Genomic DNA, 15,508 nt, shown 5'->3' on the forward strand with positions numbered 1-15,508 from the left:
ACCTTCCCCTCTCCGTCCCTCTCTCCACTCCTCTCTCCTGGAGTGATCACTTTCTCCTATCCTCCCACATCACCCTCCCTACCCCACTGACAAAGCCACCCTCACCACTGCCACCCACCTTCTCGGTCATCCGACCCATGAAGCGCGTGTCAGTTGAGGCTTTCTCTGCCACCTTCGCACCCCCCTCCCCATTCTGCTGACTCCCACCCTGACACTGCCCTCTCCATGCTCCACTCTGCTATATCTGATACTCTTGATATCCTTGCCCCTGTCATGAGAATCCGCCTGAAGCCTAAAGCCAAATGTAACTCCTGGTATGACTCGGAGCTCGATACCCTTAAACGCAATTGCAGGGTGGCAGAGAGGAAATGGCGTGCTTCATGTTCATCCTCTGACAAACTGGCCTGCCGCCTGCTCCAAAGGCAATACCCTCTCTCCGTTCTCTCCAAGAAGAGATCTTATCCAAGCCCGCATCTCTGCGGCATCTAACAACTCGGCTGAACTCTTTAAAATCTGCAAGGAGCTTGCCAACCCTGCTGCAGTCTCTACCTCTCCTGTCCCCTCCCAGGCCCTCTGCACTGCACTTGCCTCTCACTTCATCTCTAAAACTCAGGACATCCTGTCCTCACTCTCCTCCTATCACCTCCCTCCCTCTCTTCCTGGCTCTTCCTCTGGCCCTTCTACAGCCACCCCTCCTCCCTCCTTCTCTGCCTTTCCCCTTTTCTCTGCTGATGAGGTTTCCAGACAAGTCCGATCTATGAAAGTCTCATCCAAACAGGGTCACCCCTGTTCCTCCAAAACTATCAAGGACCACATCGACGCCCTGGCTCCTGCCCTGGCTGACTTTTGCAACCACTCCTTCGCCTCTGGAGTCTTCCCATCCCCCCTTAAGCACTCCCTTGTGCACCCTCTTCTTAAGAAACCCTCTTCTGACCCCTCCTGCCCGGCTAACTATCGCCCAATCTCCATCACTCTCTTCCTGGGCAAGCTCCTGGAGAAACTGGCCATCTTCCAGCTTAACCTCCATGCTGAATCTGTTGGCAGTCTTCATGACCATCAATCTGGCTTCAGAGCTGCCAGAAGCACGGAAACTGCTCTCCTGAACATCCGTGAGGACCTACTCTTGAACCTTGACTCCAACACTCTGTGTGTTCACATTCTGCTCGATCTCTCTTCTGCCTTTGACACTGTCAACCATGCCATCCTGCTCAACCGTCTCCGTGATAACCTGGGTATCACGGGTCAGGCTCTGGCGTGGCTGACCTCTTTCCTCTCCAATCGACCCTCCCAGGTCCAACTGGGGTCCTTCCTCTCTGACATCTTTTTCTCCACCTGTGGTGTCCCCCAGGGATCAAATCTCTCCCCCTGGCTGTTCAACCAGTACCTGGCACTCCTTGCCCACCGCATCACCGCTCTCTGCCCCAACTTTCAGTGCTATGCGGACGATACCCAGCTCATTTTCAGGCTACCCTCGGCCTCCTCCTCTCCTTCCCTCATCTCTGACTGTATGTCGGCTATCCAGGAATGGTGTGCTGCCAATGACCTCTGCCTTAATGCCAGTAAGACTGAGATTCTACTCATCGGTACACCCACTCCCTCCTTCCCTGCAGCTCTCTGGCCGGCCTCTCTTGGCCCTCTTCCTGCACCTACCTGCACGGCAAAAAACCTCGGGGTTATCTTCGACTCCACACTCTCCTTCTCTCCTCATATATCTGACGTCTCTAAGAAGTCACACTACCAGCTGCACCTCCTCAGAGGTATTCAACCCTTCCTCTCCTTCCCCCAGAAGCTCACTGTCTCACGAGCCCTGATTCTCTCAAAGCTGGACTACTGTAACAGCCTCTATCTTAATCTGCCTGCCTCCACTCTCCGCCCTCTGCAACTCATCCAGAACAGAACTGCAAGACTTGTCCTTGGCCTTAAGCCCAGGGACCGTATCTCTCCAGGACTGAAGTCTCTACACTGGCTCCCAGTGGCTGCGAGGATAAAGTTCAAAACCCTCTGCATTGTCCACAAGGCCTTCTGGGGCCTGGGGCCTAAATACCTTCAACTCTCTCTTCCTAAATATCTTCCTTCCCGAGCCCTTCGCTCATCCGTCTCCAACTCCTTCTGGATCAGCCGCTTCTCGAAGCAACGAGCTGGGGGTAGATCTCTCTCCGCGGCAGGGGCCTCCCTCTGGAACAGCCTTCCTGCCTCCCTGAAACTTGAGGAGAACCATCTACGGTTCCGGAAGCACCTCAAAACCTTCCTCTTTGCTTCTGCTTTCTCTCTCCCTCTCCCCTGCTAATTCTTTGCTGAATCTGCACCGAATCTGCAACTGGGCCACTCTCGCCGACCTCGGTCCTGGGCCCAGCCACTCTACACTTGCACTGCCTCGCTGGCAACCCCTGCTCTGCGGGACTGTCTCTGTATCCCTACAACCCCCGTTCCCAGCACTTGTCTGCACTTACCTTGCACTTGCCACCAGCTGGCCCTATTCATTTTATTATATATACTTACTTTGTGCTGCACTTGCCCCTTCCCCTCCCCTTGCGCTTTGTCCCTTCCCCCTTCCCCTGCACTTGCGCAATCTGAATGACACCTGGCCTAGTAGGATCGTTGTCTGTCTTCCCCCGTTTCCCCCTCCCTGCCTCGTCGCGCCTTGAAACACTTGAAATGCTTGTGTATAGGCGCGTTACAAATGCCATATCATATCATATGACACTACCCATGTGTCAACAAGCCACAACAAGATTAAATACCCTAGAAAACTCTATCTCCAACACAGCTGGTTTGGAGAAAATATTAAAATTATCTTTAAACTGTAGAGTAATGCTTAAACATAAACTAGACGTGGAACAAGGACTAGTTAATGGAGCACTTGGTACTGTTGTTGGCTTTCAAACATACCCATGTTACAACAACATTCAATTTGTTAATATTCTCTTTGACAAACTATCAGAAGTTAAGAGGATAGGACGCTCAACAGCCCGCTTCCTTCTTTTCAAAGACATGTATGTACGCAGACAACAATTTTCACTAACTCTAGCATACACAGTTACCATTCACAAATCACAAGGTCTTACCCTAGATAAAGCATTAGTAGATATTGGTAGCACAGTCTTTAAAGAAGGCATGAGCTATGTAGCACTATTACGCTTACGTACAATTGACGGGCTATTTCTAATCAACTTTGATGCAAGTAAAGTAAATGCAGATATTCCTTGCATTCTAGAATACAAAAGGCTGCGTTCACTCCAAACCCCATCTAAAAACCTATCCTGTTCCATAAAAAGCAATACGTTGTAAAAGAAAACTACTTCAAACTGAAACGATACAGGATATCACTAGAATGTCTCCAAAGAAAAAAAAAAGAAACTAATACTTCATCAAGTACCACAACGAAAGAAGAATCTACTGGTCAAAGCAACTCAACTACTTCTTCAAAGAAGCAACACACACTCCGAACAAGTGACTTCTACATAGAACTGTCAGGTCCATTCAAATGTTCAAATATAACTGTTGTAAATTGCTACGCAAATGTAGCAATAAATATTCTATTCCAATTGACATCAATTATTGAGAACATTTACTTACATAGTAGAGACCAATTGTGTTTGCAAATGTTAGTCCTTCATAAAAATGCAACCAACAATCCTTACAACACTAACAGTGTTCATGGAATAAGACAAGAATTGGACTACTGTTCTGGAATTGTCAAATTCACTACAAACTAAGATCCACACACATTTCCACACACACATTTCCAAGGCACTTAATACAACTACTGGAAAACAAAAACATACCTATAAAGAGTGCAAGGTTATAGGGGAGGGTCCCAAAATGTCTTTTGTTCCCATTGACATAATTGGAAAAAATGTTGCTCATGCCTACAGCATAAACCGCTGGACGCATTTTCACCAAATCTGTGGCAGGAGTGGTGGCTTGGTCCCGAAAGCGTGCTTTTGTTAATTTGGTGTAAATCTGTCCAGTATTTTTTTTGTAAATGACCAAAACGTAAGGCCGAAAAATTAGTGATATCTATGTCCGCTCCCTGTTCGTTCGGCGGACAGGACACCGATTGGCTAAAAGACTTGCGTCATGTCCGCAGACACACAACATGTTCTCTGATTGGTTGTTGTGAAGCGTAAAATGCATCAGATTTTTGGAAACGCCCTCCATCTTGGATTTGCGGACATCATCCGTTGTCCGCGGACATCGCAGTAAAAACAGATCAAAAAACACAACATTGCACTTGTCAAACTTATCAATTAATTTCTGGGGAGGTGAGGAGTGATGAGGATGGGATGGAATATGGCTGCAAGAAGCAAAAGAATGGGTGGTTTTTGCCGTGAAAGTCTGCAAACAGTTTGGATGTTCGCAAACAGTCCTGAGAAGTTCGGGGACACTTCAGATGTTTGGGGCCAGTTTTTGGAGGGCTTATAAATTTGGCGTTACTTAATGAAAATACATGAAAGTTTGCAATTATATTCGTGACCAGATTCCGATTGAGTTTGCAAAGTTGGTGGGATTCTGTCAAGAGGGGGCAAAACTAGAGTGGTCCCAAAATGATATGAAGGCTTATAAATGAGGTGCCATTTGTCGAATCTATACTTAATTTGGCAAACTGATAATATATCTAGATATAAATGTTTTTGCAAAGTTTGGAAGGATTTTGTCAAGAGGGAGCAGAATGGTGTGGACCACTGTTTTTGACCCACACAACACACCACCGAAAGGCTCTTTTCAGAGCCGCCACTTAATCCCAACGTACACTTTATTGCATTTGCTCCGCTTGCACCCTCCCTTTTTTCCTCTACGACTGTCCACACCAATGCACACCAAAGAATGCCTACCAAAAAGCGCCTTCGTAGAAAGGAACGCAGAATTAGAGCAAATAAAAATAAAGGTGCCCAATGTAAGCATCCACCTGTTGTAGAGTTTGTAGAGAATCTTGGTTCAAAGCAGCTAATGCAGTTGGGTAACAAAATAAAGGAAGTCTCAACTACCGAAACTGTACCTCCTCCATCAAAAAGTGTCACAAAACACAGAAATGTTGTCAAAAAAATGGCTGCCATTACAGCTAACAATGTTCCTAATAATCCTGATAGTGTAAGAAGAACCCATAGTAAAAAAATATTTTTGCAAAAATGTTTCGTCAGAGTCCTTCAGAATCTACTAAGAAGAGGACCAAAATCATCCACACCCCTTAAAACCTACCATAGAAAGTTAATTCAACAAGCACTCGTGGACAGTGCAATACTTCTCAAAAGGAAGTTGTTCATATTAGTGTTAAATAGCATGAAAGCACTAACAAAACTAAGTACCAAACTACAAAAGAAACTCAGCAATAAACAGAATGTGAACACAAATAAATTCTTGCATGTTTGTGGTGGTGAATGGAGTCACACAACAACCACAGAGCCATATTTTAATGAAGAAGCATACAAACAAAATCAAACAAACACAATTGCCACCCATAGCAGTGGACGAGGGTATGAGAAAATCAATACTACCATCATGGAACAAGAAACACTGCGTAAAAAAATATTTTTGCAAAAATGTTTCGTCAGAGTCCTTCAGAATCTACTAAGAAGAGGACCAAAATCATCCACACCCCTTAAAACCTACCATAGAAAGTTAATTCAACAAGCACTCGTGGACAGTGCAATACTTCTCAAAAGGAAGTTGTTCATATTAGTGTTAAATAGCATGAAAGCACTAACAAAACTAAGTACCAAACTACAAAAGAAACTCAGCAATAAACAGAATGTGAACACAAATAATTTCTTGCATGTTTGTGGTGGTGAATGGAGTCACACAACAACCACAGAGCCATATTTTAATGAAGAAGCATACAAACAAAATCAAACAAACACAATTGCCACCCATAGCAGTGGACGAGGGTATGAGAAAATCAATACTACCATCATGGAACAAGAAACACTGCTTACAAAACTATCTCCTGAAAACTCAGAATTATCTCTCGATTCAGCAGAACCACACCGTCCAGTATACAAATGGCCGTGCACATCAATGGGCCTCATTACGACCCAGGCGGTAATCTTCCGTCATTACCGCCATGGCGTAATGAGCGTTTACGCCGTGGGCCGATGGCGTAAAGAGCGCCACATTACGACCCATCGCGCATGAGCATTACGCCATGGCGGTAATGCAATTAACGCCATGGCGCAAAAGGCCCCTACCGGCATCCTAAAGCGAGCAAGGTGCACTTCCGCCACCGTAAGTAGCGGCCACCGTAATTAGCGCCCACCGTAATTAGCGGCCACCGTAATTTGCGGTGGCCGTAAAAAGCAGGACCGGAAATAGCGTCATCGCGCCGGAACGGGAAACAGCACGTCGGCCATCTTTAAAAACACAATCCATTGCCATCCTACAGAACAACACCAGATCCAACCCTCACACCTGTCCCAACCAATCACCCACCCATCCAAGTACCCCAAAATGCCTAAAGATGTAAAGAAGGCATGTGACCGCCAGCGCCAGGAGAGATTCAGCCGGGAGGAACTCTGCATGCTTGCGGAGACCCTGCAAGACAACGCAGGTGTCGTTTTCTCCCCGGAAATGACCAGGACAGCGATAGCGAAGAAGAAGGCCATCTGGGCCCTGGTGGCCGAGCGCGTCAGCGCGGTGGGGACGGTACCCCGCACCCCACAGCAGTGCAGGAAGCGCTGGGATGACCTACGCATACGGGTCAGAGCCGTCATCTCTGCAAACCGCAACCTTGCCCTGGGTACCGGTGGAGGGTCGGAATCCCCACTAAAACTCCAACCGTGGGAGGAGATATGTGCAACCACGATTGGCATGGAATCCATTGAAGGCGTCGGAGGGATGGAAAGGGGAGCTCCGACATCAGGCGATGAAGGTAGGTGCCTCAAACAAGACATGCCATAGTCACTGCAGTCCATTCATGTGTAGCACAAGGTTGCCCTACAGTGTAAATGCAACACATTTCAACACTGCCCATAGCCACATGCGAGCACCACCCTGTATACACTGCTGGCACCCGCATACCTGCATCCACATACCACACTAAAAGGAGACAACCTGCATGGCCCTGCCTGAAATCTGCCTCATCTACTGACCAGAATAATGTCAATCATTGTCATTCCAAAGTCCGCAGACCCATCAATAACGCCCTCCCTCCTTTGCTCCACCACAGGCACAGATTCACACGCCGAGGACCAGGACACCCCTGCGACGAAGAGAGCCAAGAAGGCCATCAATACCGTCCCCGCACCCTCAACCTCAGCTGCAGTGAGGCAGACCCCACAACAAGCAGGACCCACTGCGAGCATACCGGACGTCCCACCGGCAAGCACCCCTGTAGGCAGCAGGCCAGCAGCAGCTGCTCCACCTCTACCGACATTGCCTGCCACAGAAGGCACCGGGTCAGCGGCCAGCAGCAACATCGGTGAGACAGCTGCAATAGCTGCATGTTCAGACTCAGACATGGAGCCCGAGGTCAGAAGCCCCACTGACCTACTACATTCCCCCTGTTTCTCAGACGCCAGCCCCCATGAGGATCACACACAGGGGCACACAGAGGTAGAGGAGTGGCCTTCCACCCCATGCCCAGTCCTCACTCCACAGGAGGGGAGCAGCCCCTCCATCACACCACCAGCACTGGCCATGGGCCAGCAGGGGCAGCAGTCCCTCGAGGACATCACAGAACGGCAGCAACAACTGTCCACGATGCTGACTGAGCATGCCGCGGAATGTGTGGGGGCTAGGGCAACCATTGAACAGGCCACGGAGACCCTAAGGGCCGAAGTAGCGCAGAGCACTGCCACTCTGAGGGATGCCATGCAGGCCATGTCCAGGGACATCTGTGCTGAACTTGCCGGCTTGCGTCGTGCGCTCACTGAGCTCACCCACACCCTACAGGACGTGCATGCACGGGGGCAGGCAGGGACATCCTCCACTGCCAGTTCTGCACAGAGCAGCCCCGTCCGACGTTCCGGATGTAACCTGCGCTCCACAGCCAGGGGTGCCCCGGGGGCCGGGAGAGGGGGCTTGTAACAGCCTGTGGCCACTGTCACAGGCATCTGTTGACACCTACATGGGGTGTGTTGGGGTGTGCAGGGGGGAGGGGGTGTGTTGGGGTGTGCAGGGGGGAGTTGGGAGGGGGTGTGTTGGGGTGTGCAGGGGGGAGGTGGGAGGGGTGTGTTGGGGTGTGCAGGGGGGAGGTGGGAGGGGGTGTGTCACGACGTTTCATAGTTTGAATACACTTTTTTCTTTCCGAAAAAGAAATGTGTGGACATTTTCATTGCGTATGTGTGCTTTATTGGTGTACAGTCCACAGTGTGCATGTCCCAGAGCCACACAGTGCCCCAAGTGCAGTCACCATGTGATACACACCAGCCGTGTGTGCTAGAAGCAGTGGTCGATGATACTTTGGCGCATTGCACGCCCCTCCTATGCATCGCCTCCTCCATGGGGTGCCGCCCCATCTGCACCCTCCTCATCCTCATCATCAGGTGGTTGCAGTTCTGCGTCAGGGGGCAGGGGCACATTCCGTCTGATGCACATATTGTGTAGCATGACACATGCCATGACGATCTTTGCCACCTTCTCATGGCCATACAGGAGTGCCCCACCAGACCTGCTGAGGCTTCGGAACCGTGCCTTCAATAGGCCGAATGTCTGCTCTATGACCACACGAGTACGTGTATGTGCACGGTTGAAGCCCTCCTCGTGCTGGTTCTGCGGGTTCCGGACTGGTGTAAGGAGCCACCTCTTCAGGGGATAGCCTGCATCACCTGTATGTAGGCGAGAATGTATGTGTCAGTCATGTTGTCTGATCAAGAACATGATGTTCCACCATGGCTTGCATCCAACTGTTACTTTGGCTCACTTCTACATGCACTAATTGATTCACACAATGCAACCAGTATATGCTCATGGCTCCCATGGCCTGTTTTGCATGCCATCACCCAATGTATGCAGAGGGGTTGTGTGCATTGTGAGTGCCCATCCTCTGTCTCCGTTCTCTGTGTTACTCACAGCCAGGTGGCGTATGCATCCCCCCCCCTTTCAGCCAGGTGGAGTATGCATCACCCCCCCTTTCAGCCAGGTGGAGTATGCATCATCCCCCCCCCCTTTCAGCCAGGTGGAGTATGCATCATCCCCCCCTTTCAGCCAGGTGGAGTATGCATCATCCCCCCCCTTTCAGCCAGGTGGAGTATGCATCACCCCCCCTTTCAGCCAGGTGGAGTATGCATCATCCCCCCCTTTCAGCCAGGTGGAGTATGCATCATCCCTCCCCCTTTCAGCCAGGTGGAGTATGCATCACCCCCCCCTTTCAGCCAGGTGGAGTATGCATCATCCCCCCCCCCCTTTCAGCCAGGTGGAGTATGCATCACCCCCCCCTTTCAGCCAGGTGGAGTATGCATCATCCCCCCCCTTTCAGCCAGGTGGAGTATGCATCATCCCCCCCCTTTCAGCCAGGTGGAGTATGCATCACCCCCCCCTTTCAGCCAGGTGGAGTATGCATCACCCCCCCCTCTCAGCCAGGTGGAGTATGCATCACCCCCCCCTTTCAGCCAGGTGGAGTATGCATCATCCCCCCCCCCTTTCAGCCAGGTGGAGTATGCATCACCCCCCCCTTTCAGCCAGGTGGAGTATGCATCATCCCCCCCCTTTCAGCCAGGTGGAGTATGCATCGGTACGTCATTCACCTGCCCACTTCCATGACATTGGACTCACCGAGTAGCCAGGATCTTGGCCCTGCATGTCGCTCCATGTAGCGTGGTATTGTGGAGTTCCTCAGGACCATAGAATCATGGGTTGATCCGGGGAATCGGGCACAACAATGTGTGATGATCTTGTTGGAGTCACAGACCATTTGCACGTTGATTGAGTGGAACTGTTTCCGGTTGCGGTACGGTACCTCCATGGCACGTGGAACCACCAATTCCACATGGGTGCAGTCGATGGCACCAATGCAACCGGGTATGCCGGCTAGTGCATGGAAACCCACTTTGGTGTTTGCAATCTCCTGGCCGGTCCGTGGTAATGAGATGTGGTCATCTGTGTGCTTGAGGAGGGCATCGAGCACTTGGATGAGTGTTTGTGAGAATAATGGTTGTGAAATGCCATGCAGGTGCCCCACTGTGTGCTGGTAGGTGCCTGTGGCCAGGAAGTGGAGTACAGACACTACCTTCAGTAGGGGGGGGATGGTGGTTGGAGTTTCTATCATGCTGACGATGTCGTTGTGTGTCATGTCTACGATGGCGGTGATGGTGTCCCGGTCCAAACGGTACAGGGTGTGGATCTGCTCAGCAGTGAGGTTGAATGGATTGGCTCTGATGCATGGGATTGGGGGCTGCCTGCGTGGTGGCACTGGCTGTGCTGGTGGGGCTTGCTGGGCCTGCCTTGCCCTCCTTCTCCTCCTGCGTCTCCTCTGTGCTGCCTGTTGTTGTTGTTGCTGTTGTAGCACATGCATTGCTATCAGGTCCTCCAGCCCCAACATTGCTAGTCGTATTGGTATCATTGTGGAGTGTGACTGGGTGTGGGAAGGGGTGGGGTGTGCTCTTTTTGTACTTCCTGAGTCTATTGCCTTCACCTGTGCTGTTTCTGTGCACCTGTGGCAGCTGCATTCACTTAACATGGCCCTTTACGGTTGGTTCGCGATGGCGTTATTAGCACCATGGCGGTAAGGTACTTAATGGGCTAGGTGATGGCGTTAGGTGCATGTCCGCTTGGGTCGGCATTTGCGTACCTTTCCGCCATGGCGCTAAGTACGGTGTGGGCGGTCGCGTGCGTGCACCCTTAGCGCAGTTAGCGGCAGCGTTAACTACGATGCCGCTAATGGCATCGTAGTTAACGGTCATGGGTCATGATCGGACCTGGCGGAAAACAATGGCGGTAACCATTTACCGCCATCGTTTTTCACTTAGCGCCAGGGTCGTAATGAGGCCCAATGTGTGCTATTCCAAACAAAGCTTTCAAATCTTTACGTCAGTTCCTCAATCAATATGTAAAAGGTAAAGACAAAAGTAAAATGAAAGTGCTGCAAAATAGAAAGACACAGGACTAAAAGGACATTCATTAGCCTGCATTTCTGGGCCTATTTTCAAAAGTACCTTCCATGATATCAAAAGAATATCAGTATATCATTCCAATGTAAGAAATTTAGTGTATAAAATATACTATGCAAAAAGTCCAGCTTCAGAATTAGGCAATTTAAATACCACTCTTCTGCATGGTACACCCAGATACTTACAAGAAAAAATGGACCGTATTCAGAAAAAGTATTTTGGAAGTGAGAGCCACGTACAAAATGCAACAGTTTTAGAACATAGTATCGACAATTCTGCACATAGCAACCTTCTGTTACACACATACAGAAAAGAAATAGTAAAATTTAAAAGGTCATCGGCTGAAGTACCTAACCATGTGTGTGTGTGTTGCCGCAGAACATTTTACAAAAGGAACACAAAAAATGTGGAAGTAGCATACAAAATTGAAGACAATGAAGACTCTAATGGGGTAATTCATAGAATCCAGCGCACAAGTGGCGCACAGTGTGCACGTGCGAAAGTCTGCGCCAGCCGCGTGCGTCAAAGTCCATTTCCGCACACAGCGTATTCATGGATTTTAACATCCATTACCAGCCGTGGCACAGAGTGGCGCAGCAACCCTGCAGCAGCTCCAGTTACGCCCCCAACCCCTCCCCATGCGCCATGTAGAGCGCACAAATCCCGTACATGGCTCACAGGCCCCCAACCACGAAAACGCCTGTAAAACTCCCTGCGGACCCGTCCGAATACACGTACCCCACTGAGCGAAGAGTTTCACACGCGATTGGCCGTGTGCGAGTGGGGTACGTGTATTACTGGGGTGCGCGGGAAGATTCACACGTGATTGGGCTTGTGCGAGCGGGGTACATGTATTACTGAGGTGCGCGGGAAGTTTCACACGCGGGGTACGTGTATCCAGTGGGGTGTGCAGGGAGTCCCACATGTGAATTGGCAGTGTGGGTCCTCCCAGGTATGCCCTCTACCCCCTCCACGGCCCCTGCAGGCAACCCACACCACAGGGGACTACCCTGCACCATTGGTCATTTCCCGCTGGCAGCCCATCCACCATGGGCATGACCCCAGCCAGCCCACATGTCACCTTCCACTAGTGATGACCAACTCATGTCCCCCAGCACCCCCACCCACCCAGCATTGTCGGGCACCTGCCACCAGGCCCCGACTCATGTCCCCCCAGCACCCCCACCCCCCAGCAGTGAGGGGCACCTGCCAGCAGGCCCCGACTCATGTCCTCCAGCACCCCCACCCCCCAGCAGTGGGGGGCACCTGCCAGCAGGCCCCGGCTCATGTCCCCCAGCACCCCCACCCACCCAGCATTGACGGGCACCTGCCAGCAGGCCCCGACTCATGTCCCCTAGCACCCCCACCCACCCAGCATTGACGGGAACCTGCCAGCAGGCCCTGACTCATGTCCCCCAGCACCCGCACCCCCCAGCAGTGAGGTGCACCTGCCAGCAGGCCCTGACTCATGTCCCCCTACACCCCCACCCACCCAGCCTTGACGGGCACCTGCCAGCAGGCCCCGACTCATGTGCCCCAGCACCCCCTCCCCCTAGCAGTGAGGGGCACCTGCCAGCAGGCCCCGACTCATGTCCCCCAGCACCCCCACCCCCAGCAGTGAGGGGCACCTGCCAGCAGGCCCCGACTCATGTCCCAACAAACAACATGTCCTAACAAAACAGACACATGTCCCTAAAGCCAACCCTAATCCCTCTTGCCCCCCAATCCAAGCATGCAACCATCCACAGAACCCACTCCCAAATTACCCATGCCATGATAGTCTAAATGAACCACCATGCCCATGCAGGATTTTACAACGTAGCCACACAGTGGCAACACGTGACTGAGGAAATGGTCAATGAGACATGCACAAAACCAATGACAGAACACAACACCAATTCAGAAGTTATAAAAATTGTATTAAAAACATAATGAACTGACTTGGAGGAATAGTAAAATGAAAATCAATGTACAATGACCGATTTAGAAAAATAATATTGTAAATCCAATGAAGAAAAAAAAAAGAAAAATCATGTACAATAAAAAAGTGGTCCATTGCCAATGTCCATAATAAAAACATAATCCAAATAAAAAATAACCATTGATTCATGGCAATATAGAAAAAGAAAGTATGTACAAGTCTGCAACTATATACAATGTAAGTCCAAATGGTCCATGATCCACAAACAAAAGGAAACCTACAAAAAAGTCCTATGAAGAAAAAACTATATACACACGAAGTGGCACAATGTCCATTAACTCCAAATTAAAAGAAAAACAAAGGAAACCTAACACTATCTAACTATATACAATGGCGGCGGGCAAGTCCTGCGGCTCACTCTGTGATGTCCCGGGCCAGGGCATCATCGAACTCCATGTCGATGTCCCGGAGGCGGGTCCCTGCCCTGGCCATGAGGTCTCGCAGGGATGCACTCATGGCCTGTTCCAACTCCCTGTGAGTTGCCTCGAGGCACTCTGCCCACCTCAACGCCCGACGCATGGAAAACTCCGCCCTGACCATGGTGAGCCACGCCTCTTCCGCCCTCCGCATCTATACGCTGGCCCAACCGCAGCCACACGGAAGACACACCCATTCCAGGGTCCTCCCGCCCTCTGGCCGATGCCTGCCCCTCTGATGTCGATGGACCCGAGCCATCATTGCTCCCACCTAGAGCCTGCTGCTGTTGCTGCTGTCCATGTGCCCTGTCCGATGCATGCACATCCTCCATCTGCTGGTCTCCAGTTGTTGGGGTGTCCACCCCTGCTGGACCGCCAACTCCCGACTGTGGCAGGGATGGGATCTCCACCAAGCTGGCTGTGTTGGTCAGGCCAGGTCTACATGGGGCCCTGGTGGAATCTGGGCCAGAAGACAGCAGGGAGAACGACTGGTGCATAGTCTCCACAGAGGAGGAGAGGTCCGCCAGAGTGCGCGACACATGTAGGAACCCACCGACCAGGGCCCCTCCCAACAGTGCCACGTCGCAACGCTGCTGTTCGTGATGGCGTGCATGCTCCGCCCAGGAAGCACACACGTCATCACGAATGTCAAGCATGTGCAACGCGACACCAACCAGGACGGAGCCCATACGGTCGTGGGACCCCTTGTCCCCAGGTAGTGGAGAGGCAGATGACGTGGCACTCCCCCCTACCTGCAGACGGGCCTGGGACGGGGCATCCCTGCTGGTGCATGGTGGGGCAGTCATAGGGTCAAGGACAGCGACATGCACAGGCCCCTCCGCGGTGACCTGTGCTGCCTCCTGACCCTAGCCCTGCACCACTTGCACCAGTGGTACTACCCCCACCAGGCCCCATGTGCGGCTCAGTAGCGGGCTCCTCCTCCTCTGTGGAGACCACCAACCTGGATGTCTCTGCACCGTCTTCCGCCATTGGAAGCCCCTGTGGGGGCTCACCCGGTCCTTCTGCTACAGCCGTAGTGGCAGATGCGGCACCAGCCCCGTCGCTCCCGGATGATGGCAATTCCTGAGAGGTTGGCTGGGCATTGCGTCGCCGCCCGGTGGAGGCATCCTCGCCGCTTGGCTCCACATCGCTGTCTCCGCCCTCTTCTTCACTTGACACTGCGTAGAGGGAGACATAGAACACAAGCATCAGGGTACACTACAATATTCCCCTAGACAGGAAGCAATAACACATGAGTGGCACTGTCAAATGTCACTTCCATCCTGTCCCTCCACAACACATGGGTGAATGCACGCAACACACATGCAGAAACAGTCTCGGAGCCTGCAATCAACATCAGCATCCATGTACAAGGGCCTCTGTTAACCAAAATGTTGCCTTAAAACTCACATGCATCATGGCTCACACTGATCCCATGCACACACATCATCGGAGGGTCATGCATCATGGCTTGTACACCACAGACACAGTGGATAGACACAGTGGAAACAACAGTGACAGCACTGCATGAGTGAATCTACATATCATCACGGACATGTGTCATGCATCCATGGCATTTCAAAGTCACACACACACTTCTCAGACACACACACATGTGCACCATACATGTCATTGACAGCAGCAACCATCCCTCACACCCCCTCCATGTCCAAGAACAGAGACTGGCATGCTTTCATGTGTGCATTCCGCATACAGCTCCCCATGTTGCATTGGAACACATGCACCATCCATGTGGTTCACACATTACTGGTCTCACATGCATGACCATGTTGTCCCTGCACACACACATCCATGCATGGCCTATGTCACACATACAGGCAAGTATCAGACTACCAGCACACTGCAACATGCCCTGTCTCACACAACAATGCTTGGTCACTCACCGCTCAACTCCAGACGGGACTGCCTCCGAAGGATCTGGGCGTGGAGCACTGGTCCTACGCGTTCCAGGACCCTCATCTGGATGTCGGCCATGCTGACCCGGCCGCCTCCGCGAGACGCCGGGCCTTGTAGAGGGTCCTGGACCTGAAGTCCTTCCAGCGCTTCCG

Source organism: Ambystoma mexicanum, chromosome 10 (genome assembly GCF_040938575.1).
Source record: "Ambystoma mexicanum isolate Mex_15411 chromosome 10, UKY_AmexF1_1, whole genome shotgun sequence".
Classification (NCBI taxonomy): domain Eukaryota; kingdom Metazoa; phylum Chordata; class Amphibia; order Caudata; family Ambystomatidae; genus Ambystoma; species Ambystoma mexicanum.